General features: G+C 45.5%; 1 protein-coding gene across 2 annotated transcripts in view; it reads left to right on the top strand.

Annotated features, from left to right (window-relative positions):
- Positions 1 to 7451: 7451 nt before the first annotated feature.
- ABCA3 (ATP binding cassette subfamily A member 3) overlaps positions 7452 to 17509 on the top strand; it is a 69115-nt gene continuing 59057 nt past the window's right edge. The window contains exon 1 of one of the 2 annotated variants that reach the window (XM_035130689.3): positions 7452 to 7583. The gene's annotated coding sequence lies outside the window, so the exon portion shown is untranslated. Of the gene's footprint in view, positions 7584 to 8400; positions 8423 to 17509 lie in introns of those variants that run through there. The other variant, XM_035130693.3, reaches the window with a different exon arrangement.

The raw sequence follows: 17509 nt of genomic DNA, 5'->3' as shown, positions 1-17509 counted from the left end.
TTTCTCTTATCCTTCATACTATTGGGGTGAGGAGTAGGCTTGTGCAATATATCAATATATTGTTTAAAACCGATATTTAGAGGAAATCATGATAACCTTTAAAAAAAAACAGACCTGGCAATTTGTCGTGAATCAAGCACGGTATTGGAGAAAAGTTGGGGGGGAGCCTATGCCTCCTCCTGTGCAGCTCTTGCTAACTCCACCTAAGCTCCTCCCTGCCTCCTGGGAATCACAAGTTGTGGCTGAAAGGATGGAGAAACCATGTGCGGTGTTTCCTCCGCCTCCAGTTTCCCTTGCATGCAGCAGCAGCAACTATCAAGGGAGCAGGCTGGCAATAAAAAAAATCAGAATCTCTCTGCAGCAAATCTGGTAGGTTGCTTAAGAAGGCTGGTCAGAGCTGGCTCCTTACTAGTCTGGACTTCTGGACCCCCTTTCCTCGTTCTGTTCCTCCTCCAGTTCTCCTGTAAAAAAACCATGAACGAACAAACAAAACAGCACCCTGCTCTGGCCTTCAAACGTGGGTTGTGTGTGTGTGTGTGTTTCCCTGTTTTGTATACTGCAAAGAACACCCCGGGGACAAAGGGTGACAAGCGACAAATTGAAATGCAGCAAGAGGAAATGATGAAAGCATTTGTTAAACAGGAGGACATAGATTAATCTTTATAAAGTACTTAAATCCACTATTATAGCACAGCAGTTGAATGTAATTTATATTGCAGTACTATATCTCCTTCAGACTTTGTAAGGTGGGACCTGTAACATAATGCTTCAGGGTGAAGTCCTACTGTTCACCGATTATGTCAGCCAGCCATGCCCTATTCCAGCACATTACATTACATTCCCCCTCCCAACAGTTTTCTGTTCTCCTGCCCCTGCCAACAGTCAGTCAGCTTTCTGTGATCACTGAGCATACCCACTCCTCAATGGGCTGGGGTTCTGGGGTTTTGTTTTGTTTTTTGCGGGGCAGGTGTGGGGGAGAGACTACAGGGGGCAGGGTCCCCCTTGGGTTTTTCCTTAAATGGTTTTTTGTACTTCTGCAAAGCTGCTGCTATCTTTCCTCTTGTGTGTGTATGGTCCTGCTTTGGCTATATAAAGATTGGCACTCACACCTGAACACTGGTAATAGAAGGAACGATGCGCCCAAGAGTGTGTTGCCATGTGGATATCATTCACATCCCCATCATCTAGAGAACCAACTTGCCACTTTTTTCTGTTCCTCTTTTCTCAGGCCCAAGAACATCCTGTTTTTGTTTTTCGTTTTGCTTTGCTTTTTGTTAACATAGCCCAAGATCTGTCTTTTATTGGGATGAGAATGTCAAATTTTGTCCTGTTAGACCAGGGGGGCCCAAACTTTTTTCAAAGAGGGCCAGATTTTTTCAAAGAGGGCCAGTGAGGGCCGACTAAAGTTGTTGAGCTTTTTTACGGATTGAAGTTGTTGAGCTTTTTTAAGGCTTTTACCACAGGACAAATACTGCCGCAGGGGCCAGATTAAATCAACCAGCCGGCCGGATTAGGCACCCGAAACAGAATTTGGACATAACTGTGTTAGACTCTGTTTAGCCAGCACAGCCTCTCTGCATGTAGCTCTGAGGAACAGGCCTCCCCCTGTTTTGTTTTACATGAGTGCTTACTATTCTACTGGTTCCAAGCCAGTCCCTCGAGGCGTGTCTCCAGGCAACGAGACGGGCTCCTGCAGTGGCTTATTGGGGAAGAACAATGTAATTGAGTTGTTTTGCTTGCTTTCCAACTGGAGATTTCTTTTTTATGATGATGATGGTGTGTTTTGGTCAAACCCTATGGACAGATTTAAGGCAAGTGTTATCTACGTTGCCTTATTCAGGGAAATTTGGAGTGTTGGTAAGTCAGCCACGGGGAAAAGCAGAAAAATATTATTCAGGAGAACAGGAATGGGCAAATGTGAGAAAGGAAGCCCTACTTCCAACTGGCAGATGAGTTAAGAAAACTAAGGCCCGGGGGCCGGATGCGGCCCAATCGCCTTCTGAATCCAGCCCACGGACAGTCCGGGAATCAGCAAGCTTTTACATGAGTAGAATGTGTCCTTTTATTTAAAATGCATCTCTGGGTTATTTGGGGGGCATAGGAATTCGTTCATATTATTTTTCAAAATATTGTCCAGCCCCCCACAAGGTCTGAGGGACAGTGGACTGGCCCCCTGCTGAAAAAGTTTGCTGACCCCTGAGTTAAGACATAATCTGATGCAGGGCAAACATCTAAAGCCTCACGAACCACAGGAAGCAGACTGAGCAAGAAATTCCAATGGAAGACTGATGGCAATAGAGGATAGCGTTCTTATTCTGTACCAGTCCTAAGGAACTTCCAACTCAAAACATGATGAAGAACATGGCTGAAAACTAATGATCACTACTGAATACAAGGCGGGTAGAAGAGGAGTAGAATGTTGCCAGTATTCCTTGCAGAATTTTACACACAGTTTCTGGCCCAGTGTGCAAAGTGCCTAAACCACACCTGTCAAATTATGAGTCGTAATAGGAACCGTGTTTTAGGAGTCATGGATACTGCTTGTATAACTGGTAGGTAAAAATCCCAATAGGCTAAACATAGGTGTGTGTGTTTTTATTAAAAACAAACAAACCCCACTATCATTATGTTTTAATGTGTGGGAAATTCTTGCCAATTCTATTTAGATTTGTGACATCACATCACCATCTTCTGCCCGTTGCTGGCATTGCAGCTGTAAAGTTTCATTTAAACTGCCTCAGAAAATAAACTTACATGATTTTGGATTGTCGCCAAAACGGCAGATATGATGGGGGGCATTGGCATGTTTGGGAAAACCCTGAGGTTTGCAGAAGGTACAAAAAAGAGAGTGTGGCACAATGGTTACAGTGTCAGACTAGGACCTGGGAGACCAGGTTTCAAATGCCCTCTCAGCCAGGATGCTCATTTAACTCCATACCCTTCAACATTTCTCTGATGAAAATAGGGACGTCCTATAGAAAAGCAGGACATTCCGGGATCAAATTAGAAAACAGGATGACTCCTGCAAATCTGGGACTGTCCCTGGAAAATAGGGACACTTGGAGGGTCTGGGAGTCTCCTACACCGCAATATTTTGTTGGGAGTCCCACTTGCATTCATTATATGACTGAGCTCCCCAAACTCCTGCAGAGCACACACTTCTAGATGCCTCATATGAATAAACCAAGGAAATGATAGGGTTATTTATATATACAACTTACCTCCAGCCTGAGGCCATTGTGAATGGGTTTTCGCTACCTGCAAAGAGTGGTGGTAAACACCACACACACACACACCAGAGGACAAAAAGCTGTTGTTCAAGGCATCTAGTAACGATCGTTTTCTTATGGGATTAGCATTTTAAATTATTTAGTTATGTTTTGATGGATTGTTATTGTTCACCTTCTTGACATTTGTGTACCCTTTGCAATCCTAGATGTGTAGGATGAGAAGTAGGTCCCATTGAGTTCAAGTAAGTAGGCACAGGATTGCATTGTCACCTTAGTATCAATTGTGTATTGCATTGTTCTATATACAGTAGTTCTATATAGTGAAGCATTATAAATTTATTTTAAGAGCAATGTGTGTAGATAGCTATATTGACATAAATGTGTGATCCAGCCTTCAAGGCTGCTGCATGTTTATGGGCAAGAAAGGCTGTAACTCAGTGGTAGAGCATCGGCCTTGCATTCAGAAGGTCCCAGGTTCAATCCCCAGCCTCTCCAGGTATGGCTGAGAGAGACTCCTTCTCTGAAACCCTGAAACTCACAAGTTAGCATAGAAGATGATACTCTGTGTTCCTATGTTCCCTGTGAATTGAATGATGACATCTCCAAAGAGGGAGGTGTGGGCTTCATACACAACTACCGGTAGAACCTGCACCTATCTCTATGGGAGAGATCATGTTACAAGAGGTTGGTACACCTGCTTTTGAACCTTTTTCTTGTAACTTGAGAATCAGCCGTTGATTACAGGAATGACACCCAAAGGCAGGGAAATAATGTTATGAAACTAAGCACCCTGGGCCCCTGCGGGAGGAAGGGAAAGATAAAAATGTAATAAGTAAACAATAACGTCTCTCATTTATTTCAGGTGCCAAGAGGTGGGTCAGGTGGGAGCATCACCCAATGTTTTGTGCAAGTAAACATTTTAATTTCCTGCCATTGCACCATGGAGTCTGATGGATGAACTCTGTTGGGAGAGAGGCATCAAAAGAGTACAACTACGGTAGGGACGTTGGAGAATTCCATCAGAAATGGGAGTGGAAATTTCCACAATTTGCATGTTTGTCAGAGATCAGGAATGTAAACCAAGCAAATGGACATGAGCCTGCAAATATTATGTAAATAATTTCATTATTCTCTGCTGTGCTTTTGACACAGTTCCCATCAATTGAAATTGGGTGCGTAATAAATTATGCTAGTTTTTGGCATAGCAGATAGCGGCCCAATCACCTTCTCAATCCGGCCCGTGGACAGTCCAGGAATCAGCGTGTTTTTACATGAGTAGAATGTGTCCTTTTATTTGAAATGCATCTCTGGGTTATTTGTGGGGTCTGTCTGGTGTTTTTACATGAGTAGAATGTGTCCTTTTATTTAAAAAGCATCTCTGGGTTATTTGTGGGGTCTGTCTGGTGTTTTTACATGAGTAGAATGTGTCCTTTTATTTAAAATGCATCTCTGGGTTATTTGTGGGGTCTGTCTGGTGTTTTTACATGAGTAGAATGTGTCCTTTTATTTAAATGCATCTCTGGGTTATTTGTTGGGCATAGAAATTCTTTATCCCCCCCAAAAAATATAGTCCGGCCCACCACATGGTCTGAGGGACGGTGCGCTGGTGCACGGCTGAAAAAGGTTGCTGACCCCTGCAATAGACACAGGATGGGACAGAAATGGCTGCCTCTTTACTTTCCTAAGTGCAACGCTGTGGCATGTCCTTGATTGCTCAGTGGCTTTTGGTACCATCCAACGTGATATCCGTCCAGGCTGGCCCTGCAGGTTGGCAGTGGGAGGCAGTGATATATATGCCAGTGGTGCATTTGGCAGAAGGTCTGGTTCTGTCACTTTGGCAGTTCCTTTTTCATAGCAGAAATTCCATCTTCCATGTAAAAAAACAAATAAATCACAGGTTTGGAGGGGACCCAAAAGATGGCATCTATATTTCGTACACACACACACACACACATACACACACACTGGGTGCAATTGCCAAAGTCTTGTTTCCCCCTGTGTTCCAACCCCTTTTAATTACAATAATAATAATAATTTCCCAAGTGTGTAAAGCTGAATGCACACAAATTAAATGTGCATGTTGGGGGCTTACTGCACTACTGGGCCCATCTAATCTGCCATTGCCTGTCCATTCCCATTCATACTCCAAGGAGGGAGTGCCACTTCCTATGGAAGTATGCTCTTTGCTTCAGAACTGTCATTTCCCCCCATTAACTGACTAAGGCTGCAATCCTAACCCTGTTTACCTGGGAATAAGCTTCTCAAATTCCATAGGAATTACTTCTGAGTAGACCGTTGGAATGGTGCTATAAGGCTGCAATTGTAGACATACGTACCCTGTAGTGAGCCCACCTTGAACACAGCAAGGCTTATAAATGTCCTTGTTTAACTGAGCATGCTTTCTTTTATCAAATGAGAACCCTACCTATTTCTCCATATTTCCCATGCAGGCAAAAATATATGTACTTGTGGTGGAGGGGATTCTGCAGGCAGCAAAGAGAATGACAGGATGGTGTCTGTGTTGCCTTGTAGAAATGTCTCTTCATTTCGCCATCCTTAACTTCCCCTCACTCTGAAACAGGTGTGTATTTTACATAACAGCAATAGGAAGAGTCGTGGCTCAGTGGTGGAACATCTGCTTTGAGTGCAGAACATCCCAGGTTCCACCTCCAGCATCTGCAGGTAGAGCTGAGAGAGACTCCCTGCCTGAAACCCCGGTGAGCTGCTGCCAGTCAGTGTGGACAATATTGAGCTACATAGACCAATGGACCGACATGGCATAGGGGAGCTTCCCAGGTCCTGATGACCATTAGGGGCGCTAGTGAGCTATCTTTCAACGCCCTATGAAAAATTGCAGGTGAAAACTTTATTACCTAGTATCTGTTATTATAGTTTATTTTAATAAGCCTCTTGGTGCTGAATGATTTTTTGTTCCACTGGCATGTTATATGGCTAGATTATCCATAATATTGCTGCAGCCTGCAGAGGATATCCGTCTCTTCTGTACACCCTGCACAACTGCTAACAGGGACTAAAAGGGAAAAAAATCCTTCCAGTAGCACCTTAGAGACCAACTAAGTTTGTCATTGGTATGAGCTTTCGTGTGCATGCACACTTCTTCAGATACACTGAAACAGAAGTCACCAGACCCTTATAGAGAGGGTGAGAGGGTGGGGAGGGGCATTACTCAGAAGGGTAGTGGGAATGGGTGATTGGCTGATAGGTGTGGTAAACCTGTGGACGACTGTTAACGACTGCAATTGGTCTTGCAGGAAAAAGCAAGGGGTGAGATGGATAAAAACGATGGCTTTATCATGTATAATGAGATAAGAATCCAATAATGTCTCTATTCAGACATGTCCTGGTTTGTGGGTGCAAAAATGTTGTGGGGGGTGGGTGGGAATTGCCGAATAAGCGAAATGTCTGGGGAAACCTGGATGCATGGCAATGTGTGATGGAAAAAGCAGTGGAAACAGCTCCAAAATCTTAAAACTAGGTTTTTTGGGGGTCTTCCTACAAAACGCTAAACAACTTTGCGCGGGCCAGGAATTTTATTCTTTCCTATGCAAATTGATTGCAAGCAAAAATAAAGGGGTGGGATCCAACTAAGGACTACAGGCTCGTGTTTGTCCCCCGCTCCCTGCATTTAAGGGCACATGCTGTAGCTCTGTTTTGTGCTTAGTGAATTATTTTATTAAGCACCAGTGGGTCACTAGAAACAGATTTTTAAAACATGTAATTTCCCCGGGAAAGGGTAAATCCGGATTAAACATTTTGTGCGAGTGTGTGTGTGTGGCGGGGGAGAGATCTCTCTCCCTGCCAACGTGGACGTGGACGCTGCAAAATAACTGCATGTATAATGAGCGCCCATCTCATAATAAACACACTAATTTCGATGGCCAGTCAGCTTTCACAAGGTGCTTTGGGTCCAAAACCCATTTGGGTTTAAACCTGCGACCTTTTGCATGCGAAACAGTTGCTCTGCAAGCTTTGCTCCAGAAGTCCTTCTCTTCTGAGGGTGGGTATTTCCGGGGGGGTCCCCAAAGCTCCTACAGACGTGCCTCTTTGAGCTCTTCTGCGGCATATCCCCTTGTTGAGAGCAACCCAAAAGGGCGGAGCAGACGGGAAGGAGAAGACTGCGCCCCAGCACCTCTGACCCCCACCCACCCACCCTCTCCAGATCCTCCCCTCTCGGCGCGTCATGGGAGGCGGCGCCCGGGCGCATCAGCTGGCAACGAGCGGCCGCCTCCCCGGCCTGAGCCAACAGAGCCAGGATGGCAACGGTGCCGGCAGTTTCCGGAGCCGGTAAAGGGGATTCGTCGCCTGCGGGACCCCGAGAGCTGTGCTGAGAAGGTAAGGGGCAGCGGCCCACCACCCGCCTCTTCCGCCTTTCCTCCCGACTGCGCTCCAGGCAGCGATGCAGCCTCCCCCGGCGTCCCAGGCACAGCCACTCCCGGGCGGCCTGCCTTGCCTCTGCCTTGCTTAGATAACCTTGCCCCGGCCTCGATCCCACCTGCTTCTTCCTTTCGTGTGTTTGTGTGTGCGGCCCCTCACCGGGTTTTGCAGCTGTTGTGATTTTCCCTTTGTTCTCCTGTTATGTGTGTGTGTGTGTGGCTTTTGTAATACGCTGGTCCTGAAAGCTCTTGAATACCCACAAAGAGGAATTCGCCTCTTCACTCTCTCCATCCAGGACTGAGGCTGTGTGTACTGTATATAAAAAGGAAAGCCCCCTCCCGTCCCCGTCCCCACTTCTGCTCCCCGCTCCCCCTACCCTTTTTGAAAACCCATCTTGCGTTGCCAGCGTACAAAGGGCTTCCCAAAATGTTCTTCCTCCTTGCCTCCCTCCTTTCCCATAGGTAATTTGCTTCTGTTTCCTGCCCGCCCGCCCTCCTTCAAGAAGACATCTCAATTTCAGTGGAGCACCGTTTTCCTCCTCCGTGCCTTGTTCGCGTTTCCTTGTTTCCTCCTGCTCAGAAATCCGCCCCCCGTGCATTGAGGGGATGCAGAGGTGGTCGTCGGCGTGCAAGTTCTCCCCCCTCCCCCCACGTGCGCCCTCGCTTTAAAAGAGAGGGGGGGGTGTATTTTCTAAGCAGCGCATGAATCATGCACCCTTCCCTATGACGTCACTCCCTCCTCTGCTCGTGAGAACCTCACCCAGGGATGGGGTGTAGACCCAGTTCCTTGCTACCCAGGTAGGAATTGTGGAATTGGTTTAGCCTCCCTCTATCTAGATTCAGGTAGGATGGGGGGGGGGCTCCCTTGCTCTGACACAAAGGCAGCTGTGCAGGGGGAAGCCAGAGGGCCTGTCAAGCCGGCTGGAGCTCCTCCTACAGGTGAATCTGCTCCAGCTGTTGGGGCTGGGGCTGGCCTGTGCCAGAGGGCCGAAGACTTTGGCTTGGGTTGTAAACAAAGCAACTTGCAGTGCAGGCTGGTTCATATGGGCAAGTGGGGCAGTTCCCCAGCAGCCTCACTGTGCTCTCAGCCAGCCTCTGCCTGCCTTCGCCCTTACCACCAGGCCGGGGGTAGAACTAGGTGTCAGCTTCCTCTCCTTTTGCCTTTCTTGCTCCTTTTTTCTAATTTTTTAAAAAACCATTTGATAGTTATTAACAACAATGAACAAAGCTAATCTGGGGTGTGTGTGGCAAGGATCAAACCATAATATCCTGTAAAAAAATATGACTTAATATAAAATTACAATATTTCCTGCCAGAAAATTCAAAACCTACTTGAATTTGCATTCACGGGAATTGTTTTATTGACAGTATTTGTACAGGGCAACCAGTTTTCCCAGAATTTATTTATATGTTCACTTGCAGTTCTTAGATATGAAGTTACTGTTGCCATTACAGCCAAATCCCAAACTTTTTAAAGCTGTTCTTTCCAAGAAGGGAGTAATGCAACTTTCAAGTTTTGAGCCATTAACAGATAAGATGTGAGTTCCTTAGTTCAGCAATATCAATACTAACTCAAAGGGAATTATTCCTCTTCCTTGGTGTCAGTATTGCACTTTCTGTGGCACCAGTTCACCACTGAAAGTAGCTCTGCTTTGGCCTTCGTCTTTTTTGAATAGAGGTAGAATTCCAGTTCTGTCTTGTGATGCTTGTTTTGGGTGGGAAAAGAATATCTCTTCTGTAAGGATGAAGGATTCTCCGGGAGGTGGAATAGCTGGATTATGTTGGAGAAGTTTTATTCAGGACCATAACACTTGTGGAGAAGGACTATCGCTCATCCCTGGCAGCTTCCATTAAAAAAGATGTCACAACAGCACTTGATGAGAAGGACTCTTCTCTGTCTGGGAGCTGCTACGGTAGACAGATTTGACAGTCTTTGGACAAATAGTCTCAGCTGCTATGAACAGCTTCCTGTGTCCCTAGAGTTCTGCCTGGACCCTGGCATCTGCTCTTAAGGTCAGGTGGTTGGCCTTGGTGGCTGCTTCAGATCGGAGAGGTTGGGTGTCGTAATGGCAGCAGAGTCAGAGGAATAGACTGGATAGTTTTAGACTGGGTCACAGTGTCCATCTAGCTCACTATCTTCCCTGGCAGCAGTTCTCCATCTCTAGCAGAGATTTTCCACAACTTGGCTGCAGGCCAGAGGCAGCTCTATTGGCCTCTCTCTCTAGTCCACTGGCTTTTTTAAACTTAAGTAACTACCTGATTCTTTTAAACTGCAAGGATTTGAACCTGGGACTTCCTGCATGCAACATAAGTTCTCTACCACTGAGCTCTGGTCTTTGGGTGGGGTGGGGTGGCATGGTTCAGTGGTAGAGCATTTGCTTTGCATGCAGACAGTCCCAGGTGCAATCCTTGGCATCTCCAAATAGGGCAGGGAATGTTCCCTACCTGAAACCTTGGAGAGTTGCTGCCAGTCAGTGCAGACAGTACTAAGCCAGATGGACCAATGGTCTGGCTCTGTATAATACAGCTTTCTATATTCCTTTCTCCAGATTTTTCTGTTTAGATCTTTCAGCAAGAACACAACTATTCTTTATTCCAACTAGGCTTGTGTAGGAGAAGTTTCTTGGGAAAATGGGTCCCATGTTTCCTGACCATATTCTTGTGCAACTTCCACTCATTTTAGTGGGGATTTGCAAAGCAGAACTTCCAAGTGGATCAGCTCCTGTGTTCGTGGGAAATGTAGCCTTTTTCTTCTTTTGCACTTGGGCCCTGGGTCGTTTTGTGCTGGTTGCCTCAATATCTATAATGCTAGGGCTCTGAAGAGCCTGTGAAAAGCTCTTTTCTCACTGTTGAGTAACCGAAGCCTGCCCCCATTCATTGGAGATAATAGGCAGGGAGTTTGAGGGTGACATTTCTAGAAGTTTTGAATTTCCATCGGTTTCACTGTTTGGGAACCAACCATGATTCTTACCTGATTGTAGGTTTGGTGACAATGGTGGTTTTGGTGCCCACCAGCATTTATTAGCTTCAAAGGAAACATACATGTACAGTATATCAGGAATGGGGAATTGGTGGCCTTCCAGATGTTGTTTCTGCAACTCCCTTCAGCTCAGGCCAGGACAGCCAATGGCCCTGTGGGTATGTGTATATGTCTGTCTGTTTGTCTATCTACCCGTATTAACTTTGCTCCAGTCTGGTAATATTAGTTTGCACTTTGTCTCTCTTTATTTGAGTTTAAAATTCTAGACTGGAATAGCAGAGGTTATTGCAGAAAGGCTTATCTACCTTGCTTGTCTCCTGCTGCAAACAGAGAAAAGCTGTCTATTTACAAAATAGTGCCACGCCCTTGAGAGTCTGAGAACAAGGAGGGCATCAAAAGTAATTGTGTTTAAAAAAACAAAACAAAAATTAATTCCTCTTTTTTGAATTTCAGGTGATATAGTTTTCATTCTCCCAGCTTCATATAGAGATTTTTTTATTTCTGCTTGTCTCTGTGGACTTTTGCAATAGAGCAGATCCAGACCATACATTTAAAGCACATAGACTTCCCCAAGGAATCCTGGGGACTTTAGTTTCACCCTCACAGAGCTACAGTTCCCAGCAGCCCTAACAAACTACAATTCCCAGGATTCTTTGGGGGAAGACCATGTGCTCTAAATGTGTGGTGTATGTATGCTCTGCTCCTAGTTTGTAGTGTAGATTGATTTGGATGTATGTGAGGGGGTTGCGCTTGACGGATTGTAGCCCTACCCAGCTCTATGGATCTAGGCTCCAGGTCATACGCCTCTGACCTTAGCAAATTGGTGGAGGGGAGGAATGGATTGGCACACCCTGAAGGCTTCAGGTTGAGGAGGCCCATCCCGAGAGAGCCAACACTCCGTCGCTGGGTTCAGTGGCTTGCACAACTGAACAAACACTCCAGGAAATGTGAAGAGGGGGTTGATGAAAGGATCAATATTTCAACTGCAAGAAAAGTGGGCATTTAAGAGGGAACAAGTCCCTTGGGAATAAGAGAGAACTTTTGTCAAGAGAGGAAGGCAGAACATGGTGTTTAACTAAAGGTAACGTTGGGCCTCCTCCTTGTGGGATTCATTAGGATGCAATAGGTCTCTGAATGAGGTCACTCTCTCTCTCTCTCTCTCTCTCTCTCTCTCTCTCTCACACACACACACACACACACACACACACACACACACACAATGCACTCTGAAATGTCAAGTGTCTTCTGCCATCTGCACTCTTCCAGGCTCTTCAACACAGCCTTAGTTTCATAATTTCCGATAAAACCCATCTCAGATGTGCTGCCTGGTCTCAGAGCCATGCTTTGCATTGGCACTTATCATCATCATCATCACCTCCTCCCCCTCCTCCCCCCTCCTTCTTCTTCTTCCTCCTCCTCCTCCCCTCCTCCTCCTCCTCCTCTGGCACAATTTCCCTTTTGCCTTTTTACTGCAGGTTACTCCAGGGTGAGTTATCTTGATACTGCAGTGTACAGTGGTTGGGGGAGGAGGAAATGTAGATTCCTGCAGTTTTGCTTTGGAGTTCCGTCTGCTGCAAAAGCTCTTTCCTTGCGAGCAAGCTAGGCATGCAAAAGTGCAGAGAACAGATGACTCCAAAGCTGCTGGAATCCAAAGCATCCCAGGGATACCACAGATAATTTTCCAGGTTGGTACTACAAATCAAAATAATTGGTCAGGAAATACTCATTATATAAAGAACCTGCTTGCGCAAGGCAGTTTACCATCATCATCATCATAGACTTTTATTTCGCTAGCCATAGGCCATGGCAATAACAGCAATAACCATAAAAATCAAGGCAGTTAACCAGGTTTTTTTTAATATAAAAAAAATCAGTTCCAACAACACTATAAAACAATTTCCGGAGAAGTAGCCATGCCAGTATGTGCAGCAAAAGCAACTAAAGAGTCTTGTGATGCTTTATTGACAAATTCATTACGGCATTAGTGAAGGGTCATTAACCTTTTTGGGCATGTTTGCAAACTGGAGAAGCTGTTGTGAGCACACCACCCACCCACCAGGGAATGCCTCTCAGGGTACATGTGCCCTTGCAGGCACCTCTGGCATAAGCATTCATGAACTCAAGTCTAGCTCAGGTGCTTCTCTACCAGGCATTTAATGCAGAATTGCCATGCATTGTTCACTCGTGTCTAACTTCCCAGTGGTTCTTCCAACTTTTCTTAGACTGCAGAAAGTCAACCCCCCACCTCGCCCCCCACAGTGAAGAATTGAAGGGTAGTATAATCTCCACAGATGTGGATGCCTTCAGCTCTATTTTTCTGTCCTTTTGTTTTAAGGGTGGGGTTTTGGTATGGGCAGGGACATATTGGGAAAGGGAATCTTATGATATGGGCAGGGACATACTGTACTGGAAAAGTTAATTATGTATCACCACGCAGTCCACACTCTTTATAACACTTCTGGTGGGTAACATGTTACGACATTTAAATAATCCTTTAATTTAATAGTGGGTAAATAATTGATCTTATCATTATAATTATCACTAAAACGCTTTTCCACTTTGGGGTGTGGGTGTGTGTTTATGGATGTCATGGGACTATGTCGCGAAGGACAAGTAAGAAATTGAATAAATTCTGTGTCCAGCTCACTTCTAGATACAGGGGCCACAACACGAGAGGCATTTCAGCAGAGACTGGTCAGCCATTTCCCAGCGGTAGTGCAGTTGTACCATACCCTCCATTAAGTTTGTGTGCAGGTACGGTAGCTTTCAGCTAGATGCCCCCCAGAATCACTTCCAACTCAAATGCGATCAACAGCACTCTGAATTTCACCTGGGAGCACATGGTGGATCTCTTAATGCTGATAAAACAAGCTTTTTAAAATAATGGGTCAATGTCAGTAATCTGAATGTCATTTTCTGAACCAGCTGACATCTCCAGATGCTGTTTGGGTATTTGCTGAAAGCATCATTCTGATACTCTGAAAAAGAAATGAGCCAGTGATGATAGAGCAGGGAACTGAATCTAAGGTCAAACCTGATTACTGGGTTGTCTGCCCCCCCCAGCTGTCTAGACCTGAGTTACATCCTTTAAAAATACAGCGATTGTGCTTGATGTCTTGTTTTGGAAATTATAGTATGCAGAGTGATTGATACAATTTTCCTTTACATACTACTAATGGAATGCACCTGGTGTGGCTCAGAAAGTGTCATTTGCTAGGTTTTAGGGCTGTGCACACCTGGCTCAGGGTCCCGATCTGGAACCATGGATTGGCCCAATCTGAATTTGGGTCAAATAATTATTGGGGGAGGGCTGTTGTTTAATTAAGGTTTTAAAAACCCCATATGGAGGTTCTAACAGTTTCCAAACAAAGACAGAAACCGGTTTCTCCACTGGGGAACCTCATTGCCAAATGGGGGCAACAATATCTGAATGCATAGAGAATGGATGGACAGAGAGACAGACAGGCAAACAAACCACTTTCGAAAATACTTAATACTTAGGACCAGTGGATGTGGAATATTCTTTCAGGGTATGTTCACAGCAGAGAGAGACTCTTATATGCGCAGAGAGGGAAATGGGATGGAGCATACCTATGGGTGGTGCAAATCTGGAAACAGAATGATCTGTTCCTCCCTAGCAATAGCATATTTAACACGCCGTGCCATTTAGTCCTGAGTGGCAAGCTCTTCGGTGTGAATTCCTGACCAGCCCATCTGATTCTGCAAGAGTTGTGACATTGATTCTAGTCACTTGGATTGGTCCTTTGAACACATAAGAAGCTACCTTATACTGAGTCAGACTATTGGTCCATCTAGCTCAGTATTGTCTACACCAGGGGTCAGCAAACTTTTTCAGCGGGGGGCCGGTCGACTGTCTCTCAGACCTTGTGGGGGGCCGGACTATATTTTGAAAAAAAAAATGAACGAATTCCTATGCCCCACAAATAACCCAGAGATGCATTTTAAATAAAAGGACACATTCTACTCATGTAAAAACACCAGGCAGGCCCCACAAATAACCCAGAGATGAATTTTAAATAAAAGGACACATTCTACTCATGTAAAAACATGCTGATTCCCGGACAGTCCGCGGGCCGGATTTAGAAGGCGATTGGGCCGCATCCGGCCCCTGGGCCTTAGTTTGGGAACCCCTGGTCTACACCGACTGGCATGGGACGTTCTTCCAGCCCTACCTAGAGATGCCAGGAATTGAGCCTGAGACCTTCTGCATGTGAAGCAGCTGTTCTGCCACTGAACTATGGGCTTTCCCTACTGTGACATCAGTAACAGGAAGGCTGAGGATATTCTTTTAAAACTATCCTGGAAAACACCAGCAAATATGTCTGGGAAAATTCAACAAGTTGTTACAGGTTTTCCCTAAGATCTCTTTCCCATTGGCCTTAGAACACCTCACCTACTTCTCTGCGCGACTGGCGGTTTTAATCTCTTCCTCCTGCTGTCAGGAGATTTCCAGATACTACTTTTGGAGTGGCAATTACTCATTTGCTGTCCCTTTTAAACCACAGCTTGCGTGCGTGTGTTTGAGAGAGAGTGTGTGTTTGAGAGGTATGTCATTGGATAATAAGAATGTTCAGGAGAACATTTTATTTCTTCCTGGATTTGTTCCCAGTTGTATTCATAATGCAAGAGTGTAAGTTATACCAGACCTAGTGAATACCTTCAGGGAACAGAGGAAGATGCACAACTTATTTGTTGATAAACCCCTGAGATGTTCTATTCACAATCAAGCAGGATGTAAATATTATTAATTGAATAAATCATCTTGATTTCCTTTTCTTTAGCCTGCCTGCCAGTCCCTGTGTACATGCAGTTATCACTCTTACTTTTCCGAGTTGCTGCACCAATGTTGTGAAGGGCGCAAGTTGAAAAGTCCCCAGTCAAAATCTGGCTCTCCTAGCAACTGCTGCTGCCCACCTAGCAGTTCAAAAGCACGTCAAAGTGCAAGTAGATAAATAAATAAATAAATAAATCTTATACAACTGGGCGTATAAGACGACCCCCAACTTTTCCAGTTAAAATATAGAGTTTGGGATATACTCGCCATATAAGAAATACAACCTGGCATATAAGACGACCCCCAACTTTGGAGAAGATTTTCCTGGGTTAAAAAGTAGTCTTATACGCAGTAATATACAGTACCTCTCCTGTGGGAAGGTAAACGGTGTTTCTGTGCGCTGCTCTGGTTCACCAGAAGCGGCTTAGTCATGCTGGCCACATGACTCAGAAGCTGTCTGCGGACAAACGCTGGCTCCCTCGGCCTATAGAGCGAGATGAGCGCCGCAACCCCAAAGTCGTCCGCAACTGGACCTAACAGTCAGGGGTACCTTTACCTTAACCTTTAGCAACTCTCAGCACTTTTAACATTTTGGAAACCCCTGTATTGCCATGTGTCTCCAACAGTAACCACACCCTGTCACTTTCTATTTAGCTACATCATCTTCCTCTTTTCTAACGTGGGCACTGGGAGTGCTTTCATTGCTTCTCACTCTGCTGGATCAGGCCAAAGGTCCCGTCTAGCCACAGCATCCTGTTTTCACAGTGGACCACCAGCTGCACCAATGGAAAGCCTGCAAACAAAAGAACAGAGCTCTCTCACTTGTTGACTATCCTCGTGTTTCCTCTCAGGAGTGCAAAGCAGTACATGTGGTTCCAGGCCTGGGCAGAGAACGCAGGGGCAGCTGGGTACACTTGCCCCAGACCTCGAAGGGGGAAAGTTAGCTGGGTGCCCCCGCCAGGGGCCTGCTGAACTTATGCTGTCATGCCAAGAATTAGACTCCCTCCTGGGGCCTCAAACAAGCTCTGTACAAGCCTGCATGGCTTTCCCATTTAATCATTACAACAGCCCTGTGAGGCAGGCTAGGCTGAGAGGCAGTGACTGGTCCAGGGTTCGTAGCTGAGTGGGAATTGATTCTGGATCAATTTGCAGTCCTTGCTGAACACTTTCCTTGGCACCACTTTATTTGAAAAGCCTCTTCCCTTTACAGTTTTGTGAGTAATTATGTAGTGTGCTGTGTGGCTCTAAGTGAAATTTAAACATCAGTAAAGATGGAAACAGATTTTCCCCTGAGAGGGAGGGATTGGCCTCATCTTATCTTTGTTGACAGGTTATATGCAGGTTTCTGTCATGCTCCAGAAACCTACAAAATCTGTTTGACCAGCAGGACAGAAAGAAATTGTGTCCTTAGTGGAAAATTCTGTCTGTCCATCCTTTCATTGCTGTTGCCTATCTCCAGCGTAATGGACCTTGATGATGGAGTGTTATGCTAGCAAAACCAACTCTGCTGGGAAAAGTTCACACAAAACTGGCTAAACAGCTATCTCTGAACCAAATGTCCTCCTGCTGCTTTTTAGTCATGCCACATACCAAAGGATGCAAGCTAAGCCCGGGATGGAGGGAACCTGTGGCTCTCCATATATTTTTGGGATCTGCAACTCCTATCATCTGTGACCGGTATGCATGTTGTCTGGGGCTGATGGGAGTTGGAGTTGAACAAAATCTAGAGCACCACAGGTTGCCCATCCTTGGTCTAGAACAGGCATCCCCAAACTTCGGCCCTCCAGATGTTTTGGACCACAATTCCCATCTTCCCCGACCACTGGTCCTGTTAGCTAGGGATCATGGGAGTTGTAGGTCAAAACATCTGGAGGGCCGCAGTTTGGGGATGCCTGGTCTAGAGCTTTGGTCTCTGTAAACAAATGGATGTAAATAGATTCCAGATCTTAAGTCTCCCTCTCTGGCAGATGTTGTGACTGTTCATAATTGCTTACATCTGGGGCGTTAACAGTCTCTGTCCCACACATTGTAATCATATAACCAATCAATCACTGTGGTTTGCAAGTGAGGGCTTCCTGCAGATGCCATCTTATCAGGACGTCTGCCCCAC

This window comes from Zootoca vivipara, chromosome 13 (assembly GCF_965207765.1).
Source record: "Zootoca vivipara chromosome 13, rZooViv2.hap1.1, whole genome shotgun sequence".
NCBI lineage: Eukaryota > Metazoa > Chordata > Lepidosauria > Squamata > Lacertidae > Zootoca > Zootoca vivipara.
This window is presented reverse-complemented; position numbering and strand designations above follow the sequence as displayed.